We start from the raw sequence: 24,515 nt of genomic DNA, 5'->3' as shown, positions 1-24,515 counted from the left end.
ATATGATGTGAAGTAGACCCGGGGGCCATAGTGTTCACTAGAGGCTTCTCTCATGATAGCAAATATTACGGTGGGTGAACGAATTACTGTCGAGCAATTGATAGAACCGTGCAAAGTCATGATGATATCTAAGGCAATGATCATACATATCGGCATCACGTCCGAGACAAGTAGACCGATACTTTCTGCATCTACTACTATTACTCCACACATCGACCGCTATCCAACATGCATCTAGTGTATTGAGTTCATAACAAACAGAGTAACGCCTTAAGCAAGATGACATGATGTAGAGGGATAAATTCATGCAATAGATATAAACCCCATCTATTTACCCTTGATGGCAACAACACGATGCGTGCCTCGCTACCCCTTCTGTTACTGGGTGAGGACACCGCACGGTATGACCCCAAAACCAAGCACTTCTCCCATTGCAAGAATTATATATCAAGTTGGCCAAACAAAACCCACAACTCGAAGAGAATTACAAGGATATGAAATCATGCATATAAGAGATCAGAGGAAACTCAAATAATAATCATAGATAATCTGATCATAAATCCACAGTTCATCAGATCTCGACAAACACACCGTAAAAGAGGATTACATCGGATAGATCTCCATGAAGATCATGGAGAACTTTGTATTGAAGATCCAAGAGAGAGAAGAAGCCATCTAGCTACTAGCTATGGACCTCAAGGTGTGTGGTGAACTACTCACGCATCATTAGAGAGGCAATGGTGTTGATGAAGATGCCCTCCGTGTCTGAATCCCCCCTCCGGCAGGGCACCAGAACGGTCCCCGGATGGGATCTTGCGGAGACAGAAGCTTGCGGCGGTGGAAAAGTATTTTCGTGGTTCTCTCCCGTGGTTTCAGATTTTTAGGGAATTTATAGGCGGAATAGGTAGGGCAAAGGAGCCACGGGGGGGCACAAGCCTGGTAGGCGCGCCCCCCAGGCCGTGGCTAGGGGTCTTGTGGCCTCCCCCGGGAGCCTTTGCCTTGGTTCTCAAGTTCCCTGCGTATCTTCTGTTCCGGAAAAAATCATTCCAAAGATTTCATTCCGTTTGGACTCCGTTTGATATTCTTCTATGAGAAGGGTCAAAAACACGGAAAAAACAGGAACTGGCACTTGGCACTGAGTTAATAGGTTAGTCCCAAAAAAGATATAAAATGCATACAAAACATCCAAAGTTGACAAGATAATAGCATGGAACCATCAAAAATTGTAGATACGTTGGAGACGTATCAAAGAGTAATATCAATTACAATCAAAAGTAGAGCTAAGAAAACTCATCAAACCATGGTAAACATGTCCTTGGTCAAAGAACAACTAATAACTTTTAACTTTTGCTCTTCCTCTTATATTTTGATGAGATCAATTGAAGCCTTTTGAAAGAACATGTTATTGGTCAAGAAGTGAAAATGCTAACACAAAGGAAGATGTTTGCTTTAGCTAAGCTTAACAAACAACTCACTTATCTTAACGATAATGTCAACAAAGGCGTGATATGGCAAATCTCAATGAAACAATATAAATGCATGCATCTTTCTCAACATAAAGTGTCTGCTCTTTTCAGGATAGAAACAAGTAGGTTTACTCACTCGACATAAAAGTAAAAGATTGGCCCTTCGTAGAGGGAAGTAGGAAAAAATCATGTTATAGAGCTTTTAGGGAACAACAAGATTGTAAAACAAGCTTTTGACAGGTGCATGATTTGTCAACGAATGATAGTAGATAGCCCAATACTTCTCATGCTAGAAAAGTTTTGAGGAACGGCTCCCAAAGTGGGGACGATCACATCCCCTTAGTCTCCTTTGTTTATCATACCAAAGTTTTCTGATTTCTCATCAACAAAGCGTGAAGGAGGTTTTGTTTGTTGTTATTATCTTTTACGAGCTGGACGCGCTCATGCCAATCCCTCCTCATATTAGGGGTTCGCAGATAACATGCAAACCCAAGATAAAACTTGTCCAGTATGAAAAGGTCATGAATTATCTACTACTTCCTCATGAGCTAAAACAGAGGCACAAAAGAGGGAGTAATATTTGAAGGTTTAAAGATAGCACATGAGTATTATACTTTAGGAGTGGCGGTGAAATACCACGTATAGGGAGATATGGTGGACTCTTGGGAAGGTTGAGGTTTCAGGGTATGGATGCACAAGCGGTATTCCCGCTTAGTGCAAGGGTTGGCTAGCAAAGGCTTTTTGACAGCAAACAAATAATGTTGACCTGGATGCAAAACGATATAAAGTTTGACATAAAGAATTGGCATAAAACATCAAGTTATCTTCCTTGTCAGCATAACAGTTCAAGCATAAGAACATAAAGGTTTTGGCTATGTCGCTACTAGAAAAACTCATGCTTGTTGTTATGACCAATGCTATGTTTGCCAAGATTAAATAAACTTTTCAAAGCCATACCTGATGTGTAAGATCAATACTCCCATAAGAATCAGCGTATGAGATCGATTGCATGAAGAGAATACCAAGTGCAGCAAAGAAACCACTAGACTTCTCATTAATATTCCATCATAGACACTGCACGCTCACGGATACAAACTCTCCACAAAGGAGTGATAGAGCTCAATGCAAACACCTATTTCATAAGATAACTTCCCTAGACATGATATGACACTAAACTTGACCAAGAGAGGTAAAAGATAAAAATAAAGATACCGGGCACTCCCCCAAGCTTGGAACTAGCTAAGGGAATGCCATTACCCATGAAGATTTCACTCTTCATCCTACTTGTTGTTCTTCAAGCCCCCTATTATGCGTCGAAGGGTTTTGTTTTCCTCTTCCACTATGGCCACTTGTACTTTAAGCACACGGAAGTCTTCACGGAATTGGTTAGTGATTCTGTAAGCTTCGAATATAGTAGATGACACGGGTGGAGCTCCTGGTGGAGGGACAGTTTCTGGAAGGTGCAGAGAAAGATCATGTTGATGGTTAATAAACCCCACGAGGATGGGGCTGTTGGAGGTTGATCCTCGTGATGAAGGATCTCCTTCTTGCTGGGTGGTGACCATCTTGACTTCCTCTCTCATGAAGCACTCCATCTCCGCTTGTCTTGCGGCTATCTCTTCGTCGGTAGCCCATCCGGCGACCTTCCCTTGGTTGATATCTTGCTGGACACGGCGGAGACGACGACCTATGAAGTCTTCCCCGCTTGAGACGCAAGAAGACATCTTGAACAATAACTTCTTATCCTGGCAGAAACAGATCGATAAGAAAACGCATGGAATCGCAAGATACAAAGCCGGGACGATCCGGGAAAATATATAGGAAAAAACTCTGCACCGAAAGGAAGGTAACAAGCCAAGGTGGAGTCGGAGATGGACTCCAGGTTGTCCAGGCGGCCTCGTGGCGTGGCCAGGGCCTAACCCGCGCCAGCAGGTCGCCTGGGCGACCTGGAGATCTTCTTCGGCTCCGCTTCGTCTCGGAATTTTCCTAATTTTGCAAAAACGTGTAAAACAGAACTTTTACTGATGTTCGCGAAGTTTCCTTACCGTATTTCATAACTTTTCTTATTCTGCTTCTGCCGGTGTCAGATACAGTGTTGCAATATGTTCTTCATGAGTGGCCACTTGTATCACATCCACCTCTATATTGATGGGGTCTCAAGCCATGTAATTCTTGAGTCTCTGCCCATTAACAACATGTGGTTTTGTGCCTTCAAAATTATTAATCTTGATTGCACCGGAGCGGTAGACTTCTTCGATATGGTACGCTCCTTCCCACTTGGAAAGTAATTTACCTGGAGAAAACCTGAAACGAGATCTATACAACAAAACTTTGTCACCAACATTAAATTCACGTTTCAAAATTCTCTTGTCATGTCACTTCTTTACCTTTTCTTTGAACATTTTTGCGCTCTCGTAAGCTTCACTTCTCCACTCATCTAGAGAAGTTAAGTTCATGAGACGCTTTTCACCCGCAAGCTTTGGGTCAATATTAAGATCTCTAACATCCCAGAAAGCTTTGTGCTCTAACTCTAGAGGTAGATGGCATGCCTTGCCATAAACCATCTTATACGGAGACATCCCCATGGGATTTTTTTAAGAAGTTCTATATGCCCACAAGGCATCTCCTAGCTTATTGGACCAGTCCTTCCTAGAACTGTTCAATGTCTTTTCCAAGATCAATTTGATCTCTCTATTTGTGAGCTCAACTTGCCCACTTGTTTGAGGGTGGTAAGGTGAAGCAATTCTATGATTAACATCATGTTTGGCTAGAGCTTTTCTAAAAGCACCGTGGGTAAAATGTGATCCTCCGTCGTTCATGAGGTACCTATGTACACCAAACCTAGGGAAGATTACATCCTTGAGCATTTTCAAAGATGTCTTATGATCAACACTTTCAGTGGGGATTGCTTCAACCCACTTGGTCACATAATCTACAACTACTAAGATGTGAGTGTATTTTTGTGAAGGAGGGAAATGACCCATAAAATCAAAACCCCAGCAATCAAAAGGCTCAATGACTAGTGAATAATTCATAGGCATCTCATTCCCCCTACTAATATTACCAACTCTCTGGCACTTATCACAGAATAAAACATAATTTCTAGCATCTTTAAAGAGAGTAGGCCAATAAAAACCTGATTGGAGAACCTTGTGTGCGGTCCTCTCACCAGCATGATGTCCCCCATAAGGACTCTTGTGACATTGTCTCAAGATATCCTTCTGCTCATGCTCCAGTATGCATCTCCTCACAATTCCATCTACACCTTCTCTAAAAATATGCGGGTCACCCCAAAAGTAATACCTCAAGTCGTGGAAGAACTTCCGCTGCTGGAATGTTAAACCTGGAGGCAAAACCTTTGCAACGATAAAGTTAGCATAATCTGCATACCATGGATATAAATTAGATACACATGCAAAACAGCTAACTGTTCATCGGGAAAATAATCGTTGACCGTAATAGGATCATGTGGTATGTCCTCCATCCTGGAAAGGTTGTCTGCTACACGGTTGTCTTCTCCTTTCCTATCAACAATCTTCAAATCAAATTCTTGAAGAAGAAGGACCCATCTTATAAGCCTTGGTTTGGCATACTTCTTTTCCATAAGATACTTAATAGCAGCATGATCAGTGTGAATGATAACTTTAGAATCAACAATGTAAGGCCTAAAATTATCACAAGGAAACACTACTGCTAAAAATTCTTTGTGAGTAGTAGTGTAATTCTTTTGAGCAGTGTCAAGGGTTTTGCTAGCATAATTGATAACATTCAATTTCTTATCAACCCTTTGTCCTAACACAGCTCCAACAGCAAAATCACTAGCATCACACATGATTTCAAAAGGCAAATTCCAATCAGGTGGTTGGACTATAGGGGCGGTTATCAAGGCTTTCTTATGAACTTCGAAGGCTTCCTTACAATCTTCATCAAACACAAAAGGAATATCCTTCTCGAGAAGATTAGTAAGGGGTTTCAAAGTTTTAGAAAAGTCTTTAATAAATCTCCTATAGAAACCAGCATGACCAAGGAAACTACGAATACCTATGATGTCTTTTGGATAAGGCATTCTCTCGATTGCTTCAATCTTTGCCCTGTCCACCTCGATTCCTCTTTCAGAAATCTTGTGGCCAAGAACAATTCCCTCATTCACCATGAAGTGGCACTTCTCCCAGTTGAGTACCAAGTTCGTCTCCTCACATCTCTGCAAAACTTTATTAAGGTTGTGGAGACAATGGTCAAAAGAGGTTCCATAGACAGAGAAATCGTCCATGAAGAACTCAACAATTTCCTCACAAAAGCCATGAAAGATAGCGGACATACACCTTTGAAAAGTAGCAGGAGCATTGCATAAACCAAAAGGCATACATCTATAAGCATAAGTACCAAAGGGACAAGTAAAAGTGGTCTTCTCTTGATCGGCAGTGTTAACATGAATTTGAGAGAAGCCAGAATACTCGTCAAGATAGCAAAAGTGGGTGTTTTGGATAACCTTTCAAGCATTTGGTCGATGAACGACAGCGTGTAGTGGTCCTTCCTGGTTGCCTTGTTCAGCTTCCCGCAATCAATGCACATTCTATATCCAATAATAATTCTTTGAGGTATTAGTTCATTCTTATCATTAGGAACCACAGTCGTACCTCCTTTCTTGGGAACACAATGTACTGGAGTTACCCACTTACTATCAGCTATAGGGTAGATAATACATGCGGCTAGAAGTTTGAGGATTTCGGTCCTCACAACATCCTTCATCTTCGGGTTTAATCGTCGTTGACGATCAACAATCGGTTTAGCATCAGGCTCAAGATTGATAGTATGCTGACAAATAGATGGACTAATCCCCTTAAGATCATCAAGGGTATAGCCAATAGCGCCTTGGTGTTTATGAAGGGCTTCCAATAATTTATCTTCTTCATATCCTAAAAGGTTAGAATTGATAATAACAGGATATATTTTCTTTTCATCTAAATAAGCATACTTAAGCGTACTGGGAAGAGGTTTAAGATCAAACACCAGGTCTTCTTTTGGTTTCGATAAAATTCCCAAAGGTCCAACCGGAAGGTTGTGCTTCAGGATAGCACGTTGCCTCAAGAATATATCATCTAGTTCATTCCTTTCCTGCATATGCATATCATTCTCGTGGTTTTCCATAAATTGCTGCAAAGGACCATTAGGAGGAATAGCAATAGAAGCAATCTCTTCAATAATTTTATCATTACTAGGTACAACGGTACCACGAGTTTGCTTTGAGAATTTAGAAAAGTTAAATTCATATGGCTCACCATTAAATTCAAGAGATACTTTTCCTTTCCAGCAATCTATAATAGCTCCACATGTTTTGAGAAAAGTGTTGGGGAACGTCGCATGGGAAACAAAAATTTTCCTACGCGCACGAAGACCTATCATGGTGATGTCCATCTACGAGAGGGGATGAGTGATCTACGTACCCTTGTAGATCGTACAGCAGAAGCGTTAGAGAACGCGGTTGATGTAGTGGAACGTCCTCACGTCCCTCGATCCGCCCCACGAACAATCCCGCGATCAGTCCCACGATCTAGTACCGAACGGACGGCACCTCCGCGTTCAGCACACGTACAGCTCGACGATGATCTCGGCCTTCTTGATCCAGCAAGAGAGACGGAGAGGTAGAAGAGTTCTCCGGCAGCGTGACGGTGCTCCGGAGGTTGGTGATGATCTTGTCTCAGCAGGGCTCCGCCCGAGCTCCGCAGAAACACGATCTAGAGGAAAAACTATGGAGGTATGTGGTCGGGCAGCCGTGAGAAAGTCGTCTCAAATCTGCCCTAAAAGCCCCATATATATAGGAGGAGGGAGGGGGACCTTGCCTTGGGGTCCAAGGGACTCCCAAGGGGTCGGCCGAGCCAAGGGGGGGAGGACTCCCCCCCCAAACCGAGTTGGACTTGGTTTGGTGGGAGGAGTCCCCCTCCTTTCCCACTTCTTCCCTCTTTTTTTTTCTTTTTCCTTTGATTTTCTTTTCTTGGCGCATAGGCCTCCTTGGGGCTGTCCCACCAGCCCACTAAGGGCTGGTGTGTCTCCCCAAAGCCTATGGGCTTCCCCGGAGTGGGTTGCCCCCCCCCCCCCCCGTGAACTCCCGGAACCCATTCGTCATTCCCGGTACATTCCCAGTAACTCCGAAAACCTTCCGGTAATCAAATGAGGTCATCCTATATATCAATCTTCATTTCCGGACCATTCCGGAAACCCTCGTGACGTCCATGATCTCATCCGGGACTCCGAACAACATTCGGTAACCAACCATATAACTCAAATACGCATAAAACAACATCGAACCTTAAGTGTGCAGACCCTGCGGGTTCGAGAACTATGTAGACATGACCCGAGAGACTCCTCGGTCAATATCCAATAGCGGGACCTGGATGCCCATATTGGATCCTACATATTCTACGAAGATCTTATCGTTTGAACCTCAGTGCCAAGGATTCGTATAATCCCGTATGTCATTCCCTTTGTCCTTCGGTATGTTATTTGCCCGAGATTCGATCGTCAGTATCCGCATACCTATTTCAATCTCGTTTACCGGCAAGTCTCTTTACTCGTTCCGTAATACAAGATCCCGCAACTTACACTAAGTTACATTGCTTGCAAGGCTTTGTGTGTGATGTTGTATTACCGAGTGGGCCCCGAGATACCTCTCCGTCACACGGAGTGACAAATCCCAGTCTTGATCCATACTAACTCAACTAACACCTTCGGAGATACCTGTAGAGCATCTTTATAGTCACCCAGTTACGTTGCGACGTTTGATACACACAAAGCATTCCTCCGGTGTCAGTGAGTTATATGATCGCATGGTCATAGGAATAAATACTTGACACGCAGAAAAACAGTAGCAACAAAATGACACGATCAACATGCTACGTCTATTAGTTTGGGTCTAGTCCATCACGTGATTCTCCCAATGACGTGATCCAGTTATCAAGAAACAACACCTTGTTCATAATCAGAAGACACTGACTATCATCGATCAACTGGCTAGCCAACTAGAGGCATGCTAGGGACGGTGTTTTGTCTATGTATCCACACATGTAAATGAGTCTTCATTCAATACAATTATAGCATGGATAATAAACTATTATCTTGATACAGGAATTATAATAATAACTATACATTTATTATTGCCTCTAGGGCATAATTCCAACAGTCTCCCACTTGCACTAGAGTCAATAATCTAGCCCTCACATCACCATGTGATTTACATTGTAATAAATCTATCACCCATACAGTTCTGGTGTCGATCATGTTTTGGCCGTGGAAGAGGTTTAGTCAGCGGGTCTGCTACATTCAGATCTGTGTGCACTTTGCATATATTCACGTCCTCCTCCTCGACGTAGTCGCGGATGAGGTTGAAGCGTCGTTTGATGTGTCTGGTCTTCTTGTGAAACCTTGGTTCCTTTGCTAAGGCAATGGCACCAGTGTTGTCACAGAACAAGGTTATTGGATCCAGTGCACTTGGCACCACTCCAAGATCCGTCATGAACTGCTTCATCCAGACACCCTCCTTAGCCGCCTCCGAGGCAGCCATGTACTCCGCTTCACATGTAGAATCTTCTACGACGCTTTGCTTGGAACTGCACCAGCTTACTGCACCCCCATTAAGAATAAATACGTATCCGGTTTGCGACTTAGAGTCGTCCGGATCTGTGTCAAAGCTTGCATCAACGTAACCTTTTACGGCGAGCTCTTCGTCACCTCCATACACGAGAAACATCTCCTTAGTCCTTTTCAGGTACTTCGGGATATTCTTGACCGCTGTCCAGTGATCCACTCCTGGATTACTCTGGAACCTGCCTGCCATACTTATGGCCAGGCTAACATCCGGTCTAGTGCACAGCATTGCATACATGATAGAACATATGGCTGAAGAATAGGGGACAGTGCTCATATGCTCTCTATCCTCATCAGTTGCTGGGCACTGAGTCTTACTCAATCTCGTACCTTGTAAAACTGGCAAGAACCCTTTCTTGGACTGTTCCATTTTGAACCTCTTCAAAACTTTATCAAGGTATGTGCTTTGTGAAAGTCCTATCAGGCGTTTCGATCTATCCCTGTAGATCTTAATGCCTAGAATGTAAGCAGCTTCTCCTAGGTCCTTCATAGAGAAACTTTTATTCAAGTAATCCTTTATGCTCTCCAAAAACTCTACGTTGTTTCCAATCAGCAATATGTCATCCACATATAATATTAGAAACGCCACAGAGCTCCCACTCACTTTCTTGTAAATACAAGATTCTCCAACCACTTGTATAAACCCAAATGCTTTGATCACCTCATCAAAGCGTTTGTTCCAACTCCGAGATGCTTGCACCAGTCCATAAATGGATCGCTGGAGCTTGCACACCTTGTCAGCATTTTTAGGATCGACAAAACCTTCGGGTTGCATCATATACAATTCTTCCTTAAGGAAATCGTTAAGGAACGCCGTTTTGACATCCATCTGCCAGATTTCATAATCGAAAAATGCAGCTATTGCTAACATGATTCTGACGGACTTAAGCATTGCTACGGGAGAGAAAGTCTCATCGTAGTCAATTCCTGGAACTTGTGAAAAACCCTTTGCCACAAGTCGAGCTTTATAAACGGTCACATTACCGTCAGCGTCCGTCTTCTTCTTAAAGATCCATTTGTTCTGAATAGCCTTGCGGCCCTCAGGTAGTATCTCCAAAGTCCACACTTTGTTCTCATACATGGGTCCTATCTCAGATTTCATGGCTTCTAGCCATTTGTTGGAATCTGTGCCCACCATTGCTTCTTCATAATTTGCAGGTTCATTCTTGTCTAACAACATGATTGATAAGACGGGATTACCGTACCACTCTGGAGCAGCGCGTGATCTCGTCGACCTGCGTGGTTCAACAGAAACTTGAACTGGACTTTCATGATCATCATCATTAACTTCCTCCTCAACCGGCGTTGCAACGACAGAGGTTTCCCCTTGCCCTGCGCCACCATCCAGAGGGATGAGAGGTTCGACAACCTCGTCAAGTTCTATCTTCCTCCCACTCAATTCTCTCGAGAGAAACTCCTTCTCGAGAAAAGTTCCGTTCTTAGCAATAAACACTTTGCCTTCGGATTTGAGATAGAAGGTGTACCCAACTGTCTCTTTTGGGTAACCTATGAAGACGCATTTTTCCGCTTTGGGTTCCAGCTTTTCAGGCTGAAGCTTTTTGACATAAGCATCACATCCCCAAACTTTAAGAAACGACAACTTTGGTCTTTTGCCATACCACAGTTCGTATGGTGTCGTCTCAACGGATTTTGATGGTGCCCTATTTAAAGTGAATGCAGCTGTTTCTAATGCATAACCCCAAAATGATAACGGCAAATCAGTAAGAGACATCATAGATCGCACCATCTCTAACAAAGTACGATTACGACGTTCGGACACACCATTACGCTGTGGTGTTCCAGGCGGTGTTAACTGCGAAACAATTCCACATTGTCTTAAGTGAGTACCAAACTCGAAACTCAGATATTCACCCCCACGATCAGACCGTAGGAACTTGATCTTCTTGTTACGATGATTTTCCACTTCACTCTGAAATTGCTTGAACTTTTCAAATGTTTCAGACTTGTGCTTCATCAAGTAGACATAACCATATCTACTCAAATCGTCAGTGAAGGTGAGAAAATAACGATATCCGCCGCGTGCCTCCACGCTCATTGGACCACACACATCGGTATGTATGATTTCCAACAAGTCACTTGCACGCTCCATTGTTCCGGAGAACGGAGTCTTAGTCATCTTGCCCATGAGACATGGTTCGCACGTGTCAAGTGAATCAAAGTCAAGTGACTCCAAAAGTCCATCAGCATGGAGTTTCTTCATGCGCTTTACACCAATATGACCCAAGCGGCAGTGCCACAAAAATATGGCGCTATCATTGTTTACTCTAACTCTTTTGGTCTCAATGTTATGTATATGCGTATCGCTATCGCGATTCAATATGAACAATCCTCTCACATTCGGTGCATGACCATAAAAGATGTTACTCATAGAAATAGAACAACCATTATTCTCAGACTTAAAAGAGTAACCGTCTCGCAATAAACAAGATCCAGATATAATGTTCATGCTCAACGCAGGCACTAAATAACAATGATTTAAGTTCATCACTAATCCCGATGGTAGTTGAAGTGACACGGTGCCGACGGCGATTGCATCAACCTTGGAACCGTTTCCTACGCGCATCGTCACTTCGTCTTTCGCCAGCCTTCGTCTATTCCGCAGTTCCTGCTTCGAGTTGCAAATGTGAGCAACAGAACCGGTATCGAATACCCAGGCACTACTACGAGAGCCGGTTAAGTACACATCAATAACATGTATATCAAATATACCTGATTTTTCTTTGCCCGCCTTCTTATCTGCCAGATACTTGGGGCAATTGCGCTTCCAGTGACCCATACCCTTGCAATAGAAGCACTCTGTTTCAGGCTTAGGTCCAGCCTTGGGTTTCTTCGGTGGATTGGCAACAGGCTTGCCGCTCTTCTTCGAATTGCCCTTCTTGCCTTTGCCGTTTCTCTTGAAACTAGTGGTCTTGCTCACCATCAACACTTGATGCTCTTTACGGAGTTCAGACTCTGCGACCTTCAGCATCGCAAACAACTCGCCGGGAGACTTGTTCATCCCTTGCATGTTGTAGTCCAACACAAAGCCTTTATAGCTTGGCGGCAGTGATTGAAGGATTCTGTCAGTGATAGCTTCTTGCGGGAGTTCAATCCCCAGTTCAGCTAGACGGTTTGAGTACCCAGACATTTTGAGCACATGTTCACTGACAGACGAGTTTTCCTCCATCTTGCAAGCATAGAATTTATCGGAGGTCTCATACCTCTCGATCTGGGCGTTCTTCTGAAAGATAAAGTTCAACTCCTGGAACATCTCAAATGCTCCATGACGCTCAAAGCGACGTTGAAGTCCCGGTTCTAAGCCATACAAGACTGCACATTGAACTATTGAGTAGTCCTCCTTACGCGCTAACCAAGCGTTCTTAACATCCTGATCAGCCGTAGCAGGTGGTTCATCTCCTAGCGCAGCATTAAGGACATAATCCTTCTTTCCAGCTTGTAAGATTAGCTTAAGATTACGAGCCCAGTCTACAAAGTTGCTTCCATCATCTTTCAACTTAGCTTTCTCTAGGAACGTATTAAAATTCAGGATGACACTTGCGTGAGCCATGATCTACAACACAAATATATTCAAAGTGGACTTAGACTATGTTCAAGATAATTAGAGTTTAACTTAATCAAATTATATGCTAAACTCCCACTCAAAAAGTACATCTCTCTAGTCATTTGAGTGGTTCATGATCCACTTACACTATCCCAAGTCCGATCATCACGTGAGTCGAGAGTAGTTTCAGTGGTAAGCATCCCTATGCTAATCATATCAACTATATGATTCATGATCGACCTTTCGGTCTTATGTGTTCCGAGGCCATGTCTGCACATGCTAGGCTCGTCAAGCTTAACCCGAGTGTTCCGCGTGCGCAACTGTTTTGCACCCGTTGTATGTGAACGTTGAGTCTATCACACCCGATCATCACGTGGTGTCTCGAAACGACGAACTGTAGCAACGGTGCACAGTTGGGGAGAACACAATTTCGTCTTGAAATTTTAGTGAGAGATCACCTCATAATGCTACCGTCGTTCTAAGCAAAATAAGGTGCATAAAAGGATTAACATCACATGCAATTCATAAGTGACATGATATGGCCATCATCACGTGCTTCTTGATCTCCATCACCAAAGCACCGGCACGATCTTCTTGTCACCGGCGCCACACCATGATCATCCATCAACGTGTTGCCATCGGGGTTGTCGTGCTACTCATGCTATTACTACTAAAGCTACATCCTAGCAAAATAGTAAACGCATCTGCAAGCACAAACGTTAGTATAAGGACAACCCTATGGCTCCTGCCGGTTGCCGTACCATCGACGTGCAAGTCGATATTTCTATTACAACATGATCATCTCATACATCCAATATATCATATCACATCATTGGCCATATCAAATCACAATCATACCCTGCAAAAACAAGTTAGACGTCCTCTAATTTTGTTGTTGCATGTTTTACGTGGTGACCAAGGGTATCTAGTAGGATCGCATCTTACTTACGCAAACACCACAACGGAGATATATGAGTTGCTATATAACCTCATCCAAGGACCTCCTCGGTCAAATCCGATTCAACTAAAGTTGGAGAAACCGTCACTTGCCAGTCATCTTTGAGCAAAGGGGGTTACTCGTAACGATGAAACCAGTCTCTCGTAAGCGTACGAGTAATGTCGGTCCAAGCCGCTTTAATCCAACAATACCGTGGAATCAAGAAAAGACTAAGGAGGGCAGAAAAACTTACATCACCGCCCACAAAAACTTTTGTGTTCTACTCGAGAAGACATCTACGCATGAACCTAGCTCATGATGCCACTGTTGGGGAACGTCGCATGGGAAACAAAAAATTTCCTACGCGCACGAAGACCTATCATGGTGATGTCCATCTACGAGAGGGGATGAGTGATCTACGTACCCTTGTAGATCGTACAGCATAAGCGTTAGAGAACGCGGTTGATGTAGTGGAACGTCCTCACGTCCCTCGATCCGCCCCGCGAACAATCCCGCGATCAGTCCCACGTTCTAGTACCGAACGGACGGCACCTCCGCGTTCAGCACACGTACAGCTCGACGATGATCTCGGCCTTCTTGATCCAGCAAGAGAGACAGAGAGGTAGAAGAGTTCTCCGGCAACGTGACGATGCTCCGGAGGTTGGTGATGATCTTGTCTCAGCAGGGCTCCGCCCGAGCACCGCAGAAACACGATCTAGAGGAAAAACTATGGAGGTATGTGGTCGGGCAGCCGTGAGAAAGTCGTCTCAAATCTGCCCTAAAAGCCCCATATATATAGGAGGAGGGAGGGGGACCTTGCCTTGGGGTCCAAGGGACTCCCAAGGGGTCGGCCGAGCCAAGGGGGGGAGGACTCCCCCCCCCAAACCGAGTTGGACTTGGTTTGGTGGGAGGAGTCCCCCTCCCTTCCCACTTCTTCCCTCTTTTTTTTTCTTTTTCCTTTGATTTTCTTTTCTTGGCGCATAGGCCTCCTTGGGGCTGTCCCACCAGCCCACTAAGGGCTGGTGTGTCTCCCCAAAGCCTATGGGCTTCCCCGGAGTGGGTTGCCCCCCCCCCCCCCGGTGAACTCCCGGAACCCATTCGTCATTCCCGGTACATTCCGGGTAACTCCTAAAACCTTCCGGTAATCAAATGAGGTCATCCTATATATCAATCTTCGTTTCCGGACCATTCCGGAAACCCTCGTGACATCCGTGATCTCATCCGGGACTCCGAACAACATTCGGTAACCAACCATATAACTCAAATACGCATAAAACAACGTCGAACCTTAAGTGTGCAAACCCTGCGGGTTCGAGAACTATGTAGACATGACCCGAGAGACTCCTCGGTCAATATCCAATAGCGGGACCTGGATGCCCATATTGGATCCTACATATTCTACGAAGATCATATCGTTTGAACCTCAGTGCCAAGGATTCGTATAATCCCATATGTCATTCCCTTTGTCCTTCGGTATGTTATTTGCCCGAGATTCGATCGTCAGTATCCGCATACCTCTTTCAATCTCATTTACCGGCAAGTCTCTTTACTCGTTCCGTAATACAAGATCCCGCAACTTACACTAAGTTACATTGCTTGCAAGGCTTTGTGTGTGATGTTGTATTACCGAGTGGGCCCCGAGATACCTCTCCGTCACACGGAGTGACAAATCCCAGTCTTGATCCATACTAACTCAACTAACACCTTCGGAGATACCTGTAGAGCATCTTTATAGTCACCCAGTTACGTTGCGACGTTTGATACACACAAAGCATTCCTCTGGTGTCAGTGAGTTATATGATCGCATGGTCATAGGAACAAATACTTGACACGCAGAAAAACAGTAGCAACAAAATGACACGATCAACATGCTACGTCTATTAGTTTGGGTCTAGTCCATCACGTGATTCTCCCAATGACGTGATCCAGTTATCAAGCAACAACACCTTGTTCATAATCAGAAGACACTGACTATCATCGATCAACTGGCTAGCCAACTAGAGGCATGCTAGGGACGGTGTTTTGTCTATGTATCCACACATGTAAATGAGTCTTCATTCAATACAATTATAGCATGGATAATAAACTATTATCTTGATACAGGAATTATAATAATAACTATACATTTATTATTTCCTCTAGGGCATAATTCCAACAAAAAGGCCTACCAAAGATAATAGGGCAAAAACTATCTTGTACTAGAAAGTCGGTAGGATATTTTACCTTTCCACAAAGAACTTCAACATCTTGCACAATTCCAATTGGAGAGATAGTTTCTTTGTTTGCAAGATGAATGGTAACATAAACTTCTTCAATTTCACATGGTAGAATATCATTCATGATCACTTGATAAAGTGAAAAAGGAATAACACTAGCACTAGATCCCAAATCACATAGCCCATAATAATTATGATCTCCTATTTTAACAGATACAACTAGAGTACCTGAAATTGGGCATGTGACAAAATAATAATCATGCTCATCAGTCATTCTTTCACTTTTATTCAGGATGCCTATGATAAAAGAATACTCCCTCATCCTTGCAAGAAAAGGGGGCTTTTCATATTCAACTGCATGCAAGATAGGGTCAACAACATTAATATCAACAGGTAATTCCTTAAAAGGTTTATGATGTTGCTCCTTCTTCTTCTGAGAAGAGTCAATATGAGAGGCAAAGTCTTTGCAAAAATCAATTACAAGCTCGGAATCAAGACCAATCTTAGCGCAAAAGGTATTGAAGTAATCAGTTTTCACATAGCTCTCAATATAATCACATTCATAATTTATACCAGGTTCAATACCTTTATCAATCTCCCACTGTTCAGTGTTTTTCTGGATCCTTTCAATAAGATCCCATTTAGTTTTAGTGCTTTTGTTGGAGAATTCCCCACTAGAGGAAGCATCAAGCATCTCTTTATCTTGACGAGAAAGCCTTGCATAAAAATTTGTAAGAATAATTTCTTTGGAGAGCTCATGATTGGGACATTTGAGCATTAAGGATTTCCATCTCCCCCAAGCTTGAGCGATGCTTTCTCCGTCACGAGATCAAAAGTTATAAATATAATTCTTGTCTCGATGTATTTCATGAAGAGGATAAAACTTTGCATAGAAGAGAGGCATAAGATCTTGCTAATTTAGTAAATGAGAGTCATCAAGAATCCTATACCAATCCAAAGCCTTATTTTTTAATCATAGAGAGAATAACTTTCTCATAAAAAATCCATCGATATACATGCAAGCTTAAATAAGGAGCATAGTTGTGAAATATATAGCAAGTGTTCACGTGGATGTCTATCTCCTGCATATCGATTAGCCAAAACACAATCAATAATACCACTTGGTATTTTAAAAGGCACAATTTCAGAAGGTGGGGGAGGATTCTCCACCACAATAGTGTTGGGGCGGTTCCCCACGAGCAACAAACCAAGAGCAGAGTGGTCCATAGGGACAAACAACAGGACGGGTAAAACAAAAACAGCACATACAGTGTAAAGGTTTCCTTACAAATTTCACTTATCAATAGTGCTACACTCCCCGGCAACGGTGCCAGAAAATGGTCTTGATAACCCACAAGTGTAGGGGATCTATCGTAGCCTTTTCGATAAGTAAGAGTGTCGAACCCAACGAGGAGCAGAAGGTATTGACAAGTGATCTTGAGCAAGGAATAACTGCAAGTACTGAAAGGTAGGTTTTTATGGGTTTTCTAGTATAAGCAACAAGGAAATAAATGCAAGGAAAGTAAATAGTGCCGAGGTGCAGCAAGTGGCCCAATACTTTTGAACACAAAGGATAAGCCGAGGGACTGAAAATATAAAGACTAAGGCGTTCTTGAGGACACACGGAAGAGATAGTCAAGTGCTTTCGTTATATTCGGTCTAGCACTATGTTTTGTATTTATAAATGTTATGTGGGTGGATCTTAACTAGTGCACCGTCTAGGCTAAGACAAGTACACTCTTATGATTAATCCCTCTTGCAAGCATCCTAAAATACAAGAGAGAAATTAAGGCAAAGACTAACCATATCAATAAGCTTTAGGATCCAATACTCCCTCGTGCAAAAGTATGCAAACTGGGGTTCAGGTTTCTGTCACTCCCGCAACCCACCATAAGCATTATTTATACACGATGCATTCCCCTAGGTCCTTAAAAAGGCAAAGGTTATGTAGTTGGCGTTCACATAACACCACTAGAAGAATAACACCATAACTTAAATATCAATCAACACATATTACTTCAACATCATATGACTACTAGCATCTAGACTTTTCCCATGTCCTCAAGAACTAATGAAACTACTCACAAGACATAAAAGAGATCATGATCAGAGGTGATTAAAATATGATTAACAATCTGGTCATAACAATAGTCCTCCAACAAAACTCAATAGCATTCACCACAAAAGAGTAATCAACATCGGTAGAGTAGAGGGGATGAATAGTGCAAGGTAGAACTCCGATTGCAATGGTTAAGTAGATGGGATGAAGGTGGAGATGGTGCTGGTGTTGGTGACGATGCTGATGATGATCTCGATGATGCCTGTGACGATGGTGATGACGATGAGGACGATCTCCCCTTCCGAGAGGAGTTCTCCCCAGCGGAATTTTCCCGTCGGAAAGGTCTTTTCTTCTCTGTAGGTTCCCGCCGTGGAGCGGCGGCGCAATCACGAAAACTCTTATCTTTTCTGGATTTTTTTAGGTCAACAGAGACATATAGGCCAAAGCAGAGTGTCGGAGGTGGGGCCTGTCACTCAGGAGGCCTCCTGGCGCGGCCTAGGTGGCGCCAGTAGGTCGCCTGTGTGACCTGTGGCCCCCCTCCGGCCCTTCTTTGGCCTGTCTTCGGGACCCGTTCGGCGACTTCTTCCCTCAAAATTTTAGCTCATTTGGAGATGTTCTGATATTGCAACTCTTCCTCCTATTTTCTCCATTGAATCTTGTGTGTGCTGTTTTGGCACCGGAAACTTGGAAATTGTGTAAAATAAGCCAAAACACTATAAGTACATCATCATAAAGTGAAATATATCAATGAATAGAGATAAATTAGGATACAAAATGGTGATGCATTTTGGACGTATCAGTTCCTCAGTAACCGTGTGTCATTAATGTGGGATACATAGGGACATACACATGGTTATGGTGACGTTTGAACATGGGGCTGACACGTGCACCGAGGAGCGATGCGGGCAACACTCTTGCACAGACACTAGTGAGAGGTTGCGTCCACTCTGACTAGACATGAATGCAGCCAATGACACTCTGATGTGAAAGCACATATGCTCCCTTGGTGTTTTTTATAATTCATGACAACATACACTATCTCTTGGACTAATACTTTTACCTAGTATATTTCAGCTATAGTCCACACAGAGCATTGACTACACGATTGTGAGGAGAAACCCCTTGATGCAAGGAAATGAATAGGACAGGGCAAGCTTCAAGCTACAAGAGTCTGCATTTTATATTTGTGAGTAATCACTTTTGAGTCCATAGGAAAGCCAATACTATTATAAGGTGGTGAGGTATTTATGATGAATTGGTTTCTCAAGTGCTTAGAGATAGCCACCAAAAACACTCAACATCTCTCTCACAAAAATCTCTGTTCAAAGCCTACACATCAAAGTCGGTGCCACCAAGAATACCATTTCGCCCCTACCGATTTTTCCAGAGAAAGAACCTTTGCTGATCCCTAATCCCTCGTTACCACCAACTTTCATATTGGCGCCACCGAAAGTCAGTGGCCAACTTTCTGGTCTATCGATTTCAAGAATCGAAATTTCCGAGTTTTGAAATCGGTCTCACTGAGATTTGGAAACCGTCCTAGGTCACAAAATCAGTACCACCGAGATTATCATATCGGTCTCACCAAGAATTCAAAAGTTGCCACATTTAGTGCAACTCGGTACCACCGAGATTCATTTCATTGTCATCGAGTTGGGCAATAATGCTGTAATGGTTGGATTTTGGGAGATGCCTATATATACCCCTCCACCACCTCTCATTCATAGAGGAAGAACTCAGAACACACACACACACTTGCCATATCCATTTTTCTGAGATAGAGCCACCTACTTATGTGTTGAGATCAAGATATTCGAGTCCATCCCTTTAAAACTTGATCTCTAGCTTCCCCAAGTTTCTTTCCACCCAATCAATCTCTTCTACCCATGCCAAATCTATAAGAGAGTGATTGAGTGTTGAGGAGACTATCTTTTGAAGCACAAGAGCAAGGAGTTCATTATTCTACCGCATCTATTACCTTTTGGAGGGTAGTTCCTCCTAGATTGGTTAGGTGTCGCTTGAGAGCCTCCTACTTCGTGTTGTGGAGTTGAACCAAGAAGTTTGTACGGGCATAGAGATCGCCTACTTCGTGAAGATCTACCCTGAGTGAGGCTAGTCCTGTGTGTATGTAAGCCATGGTGGAATGGACAAGGCCACTTCTTCGTGGGCCCCTTGTGATTGGAGCCCTCCGTGGACTCTCACAACCGTTACTCTCCGTGGGTTGAAGTCTTCACTAAAGTGGACGTCCGATAACACCACCCATCGGAACCATGCCAAAAATAAGTGTGTACATGTTTGCGTTTGATCTTCCTAAACTCCAATCCTTACTTACGTATGCATTGTATTTACTTTCCGTTGCCATATATATTGACTAGCATGTGTAGGGTGCACTAGAATTGTTACAATTGCTAAAATCCGCCAACCATTAAAATTGGAAAAGGCTAGGATTTTAATTTATGCAAGTATCCTATTCAGCCCCCTTCTAGACATCCCTTCTAGGAATCCAACATGGTGCATCGTTGACCTTTTCGGACGAGAAAGAGCGGGCGAGGGAGGAGTTTTTTGATAGGTCAGATTGGTCAGAAACGGACGCGACATCCGTTTGGACACCCCCAAAGCCACTCTAACTTGTCTCCGTTTTATGAAAAAGCGACATCCATACCACTAAACGAAACAATACAAGACCATGTTTGATGGTTTTTGCTTTCGTGCCACACACCACGAGGTCAGAATGTATGCAGCTAATTCGAGGGTCGGTGTTGGAGGTGCCGCCCTTAGTATTCAACCATAAGGTAGACACGCACGGAAGAGCGAGGAGTGAGCCCACGGTACGCTCGTGGTGGTGGGTCCGTAGGAGTGGCAGATCTAGGGGTGGGTGGAGACATGGCCCCACAAACAATTTGCAAAGCTTCTTTTATTAGTGTATTCACATGTATATTTAGTAATTTATTAGTTATTTGTGATGTATATTTTAAATGCTACATTTTGTAATGTTGCCTCACATTGATCAAATTTTACAGCAACTCCAACCGCGCGACTCATTTCATCCGTGTGTGCGTCCGTTTGGCTCACCGCAGAGAAAAAACATGGCCCAACGCGTCGACCCAAAAGACGCGCATCCACTTTTAATCCGTGCGTGACCTATTTCGGGCGTATATTTGGACCGCATTTGCGTCGGCGCAGACACGAAGCAGACACGTGCCTCGTCCGCGTGCTCCTTCCCCGGGCCGGCACTCGGTCGCACAACCTCTTCCTTTTTATCCCCTTCCACATCCTTCGCCGACAAGTGCACAAACCCTAGGTCGGCACTCATTTTCCCGGCCACCTTGCTCTCTAGTGTCCTCCCTCCTCCACCTAGCAACACATCCACCAGCGGGGTGACTTCTTTGTGTGAGTACAGAAGGCCGAGTGGTGAATCTGCGGTTGCAGCATTGAGATTTGGCGCATCTTGCCGGCGGGATTTGGCGAATCTGGCCGGCGACATACCGCGCTAGCCATGGATTGGTCGGGTAATGGTTCATCCAGTCTGGGCAATGGCTCGGTGCCGCATGGAGGCGCTCAATCCGTCTTTAGTCGCCCAGATCTGTACCATCGTCGGTCCACCGGCAAAGCCATGCCCGATCGCCACCATGGCTCGGCGCTGGCCCAGAGGCTTGCCGACTTACCATTGTCATTCTTTAAGTGCGACGACTGCATGCTGCAGGTCGTCACACACATTTATTGGACGTCGAAACAACCTAGTTGGGTGTTCGTCAAGTGCATAAATGACGGGGTATGATTTTAGCATAGCCTTTTGCTATTAGAGTCGATGCAATTTTGGTAGCTTACTTGCTCAATCTTGTGTGTAGGACGGATGCAACTGTTAGTATTGGAAATAAGAACACATCGATCTATTGGTCCTACGAATTTTTTTAGATGTTCGTGCACTTCTAGCTAAAATTTAAGATGTAGATGAAAGTAAAGAAAAGATCAAAGGTAAAAAACAACGTCTAATTCTTTAGAACCGGAGAAGAAAGGCGTTGTTAAGCTTAAGAATACGCAGATCAACAACAAAGACATAGAAAAGATCTTAATCTTTACCTAATAATAAAGAGGCTATCGCTTCCGTCGGAAAACCCACCGCGGTGATTTTAAAAAAAGTCCTTGGTGTTTTCTAAAATTAACCAGCAATCCAATTGATAAGTGAAGCTGAATCAATATGTGCGGGAGAAAAAAACACCAGACCACCCACGACCTTACCTCACATCTCCAGCGCGAGCGTGCCACCACCCCCTGCCACGGTGTCGTGCGCCGCCGGCCCCAACTCCTTCAATGCCCGCCTCCGTCCCCGTGCGCCACCGCCCCAGATCCGGGCGTCCCCCGCGCGATGGCCGAGGCATTGGCGGGCGAGCCGCTGGGAGAAGGAGGCGGAGAGCCGGCACCGCATGGAGGAGGAGGCGAAGGCGACGGCCGCCGCCAACGGGGACGGGGACGGGGACGTGGACAACAACGTCTACACCTCTGAGGACGAGGGCACAGAGAACTACGGCCGCGGCGGCTACCACGCCGTCCGCACCGGGGACAACTTCAAGTAGGGCGCCTATGTCATGTAGTCCAAGCTCGGTTGGGGCCACTTCTCCACACGTGGCTCGCCTAGGACACCGCCCACTCCGTACGTGCTCACCACCCCCTCGTCTCACCGTGAAACCCCCTGTTAAAATCACCCCGCTGCCTTTAGGATTCGCGACGAGGATATGTAGGAAAAAAATATTGATCTGGTTGAACCTGTCTGCCTGCCCACCAACTGTTCGCTCTTTTATCCTAGAGCTCATATGCAGAACTGCTAAATCAATTTCTATCGCACTGCACGAGATATTTTGATGTTTTACGCCGCTTGCCTAGAGGCTCAGGCTGCTCCTGTCCAGCGTTTCTGAATCTTTTGGTTATATGTGCAGAGATATGTGGCCCTGAAGGTGCAGAAGAGCGCACAACACTACTCGGAGGCTGCCATGGATGAGATCAAGATCTTAAGGCAGATTGCTGACGGTGACCTTGAAGACTCCCGTTGTGTTGTTAAGCTTCTTGACCACTTCAAGCACACAAGCCCCCAATGGGAGCCATGTGTGCATGGTGTTTGAGTTTCTTGGTGATAACTTGCTCACCCAAATAAAGTACACGGACTATCGTGGCATTCCGCTTCCAATGGTTAAGGAGATATACCGGCATGTGCTCATTGGCCTTGACTACCTCCACCGCGAGCTTTCCACTATCCACACTAACCTGAAGCCCGAAAACATATTCCTCGTGTCCACTATTGACCCCTCAAACGATCCCCGGAAGTCAGGTGTGCCACTGGTGCCGCCTGCTGCAAGGGCCATCGAGCCACCTCCAAGGGCTCCTGCTCGACCATCAACGAGTAGTGACCTCACCAGGAACCAACAGAAGAAGATCCGGAAGAAAGCCAAACATGTAGTTGCTTCAACTTCAGAAGGCAATGGGGCAGTGGCATTCGCCGACATAGACGAATCAGATGATAAGGGAGATCTGAGTACATCAAATGAGGGCAGTCCTAGCCAGGACGGGGACAGGAAGAGAAGAGGAGGGCATAGGCGGGGCAACAAAGGGACTAGGAAGAGGATGGCGACGAAAGCTGAACTAGGCTGCAAGCTGGTTGACTTCGGAAATGCATGTTGGACGTACAAGCAGTTCACAAGTGATATCCAAACAAGGCAATACAGATGTCCTGAGGTCCTTCTGGGCTCCAAGTATTCTACATCTGTCGACCTGTGGTCCTTTGCATGCATATGCTTTGAACTTGCCTCAGGAGATGTGCTCTTTGATCCGTATAGTGGAGATAACTTTGACAAGGATTAGGTATTTTTGTTCATTTTCTCACTTTAATTTTGACTAAGAACATACTTTCAACATTATGGATCTGTACCCGGTTTATAACCTGGTAAATGATCTCCCTCATTTTAACTCAAGAAAGGTTCTCATCACAATCAACAGCTGACTCTTTGATACCTACATTCCATTCAAGCAGGACATAACTGCGAAGGGTGGGCCTCACTTCTAGCTCGATGATATTGTTTTTTAAAGTTTTATTTCTTGCATTAGCGTGACTCAGTGACATGTGTATGGTCATGGTCGACTTCATCGCCTTGAGACTCACCATGTTCAGGTGAACACGGTAGCCACCATTGGCAAGGATCGAAAAGAGGATAATAATAAGTGACAACATGGTTTTCGTGTTCAAATAGAAAAATATGGACCTAGGAAATGGGTCTTGAGCTACACTTATATATTGGTTAGGGGTGAGCAATGTTTTTTTCTCCCGTTGAATAAAATTTGCAGGTCTTAGTGTCACCTCATGATACTATTCATGCATTCTAATTCATCCATGTAACTTCATCATTTGTTCGATTCGTTTAATTACATCGTCATCCGTAGCAACGCATGGGCATATTTACTAGTTCAACTAATAGAAGGAGTTATGAAAATTGATCATCTTTTAAAATGTGTAATTATGGTTCTTGTTTTTTTGATCTTGTACTCGTAGCAAAGAACTGATAAATGAAATGTATGTATTAAATGCATTTGATGAAATAAAAATAACATGCAAATTCTAAAATGATAATGTGTAATAGAAAATAGA

At 44.1% G+C, this 24,515-nt stretch overlaps 1 pseudogene; it reads left to right on the top strand.

The window, feature by feature from the left end:
* The window catches only part of LOC123441487, a 32,325-nt pseudogene extending 8,591 nt beyond the window's left edge, over window positions 1-23,734 (top strand).
* The last annotated feature ends 781 nt before the right edge of the window (window positions 23,735-24,515 follow it).

Source organism: Hordeum vulgare, chromosome 3H (genome assembly GCF_904849725.1).
Source record: "Hordeum vulgare subsp. vulgare chromosome 3H, MorexV3_pseudomolecules_assembly, whole genome shotgun sequence".
Taxonomy (NCBI): domain Eukaryota; kingdom Viridiplantae; phylum Streptophyta; class Magnoliopsida; order Poales; family Poaceae; genus Hordeum; species Hordeum vulgare.
The sequence above is the reverse complement of the archived record's forward strand: the minus strand, read 5'-3'. Positions and strand labels throughout refer to the sequence as shown.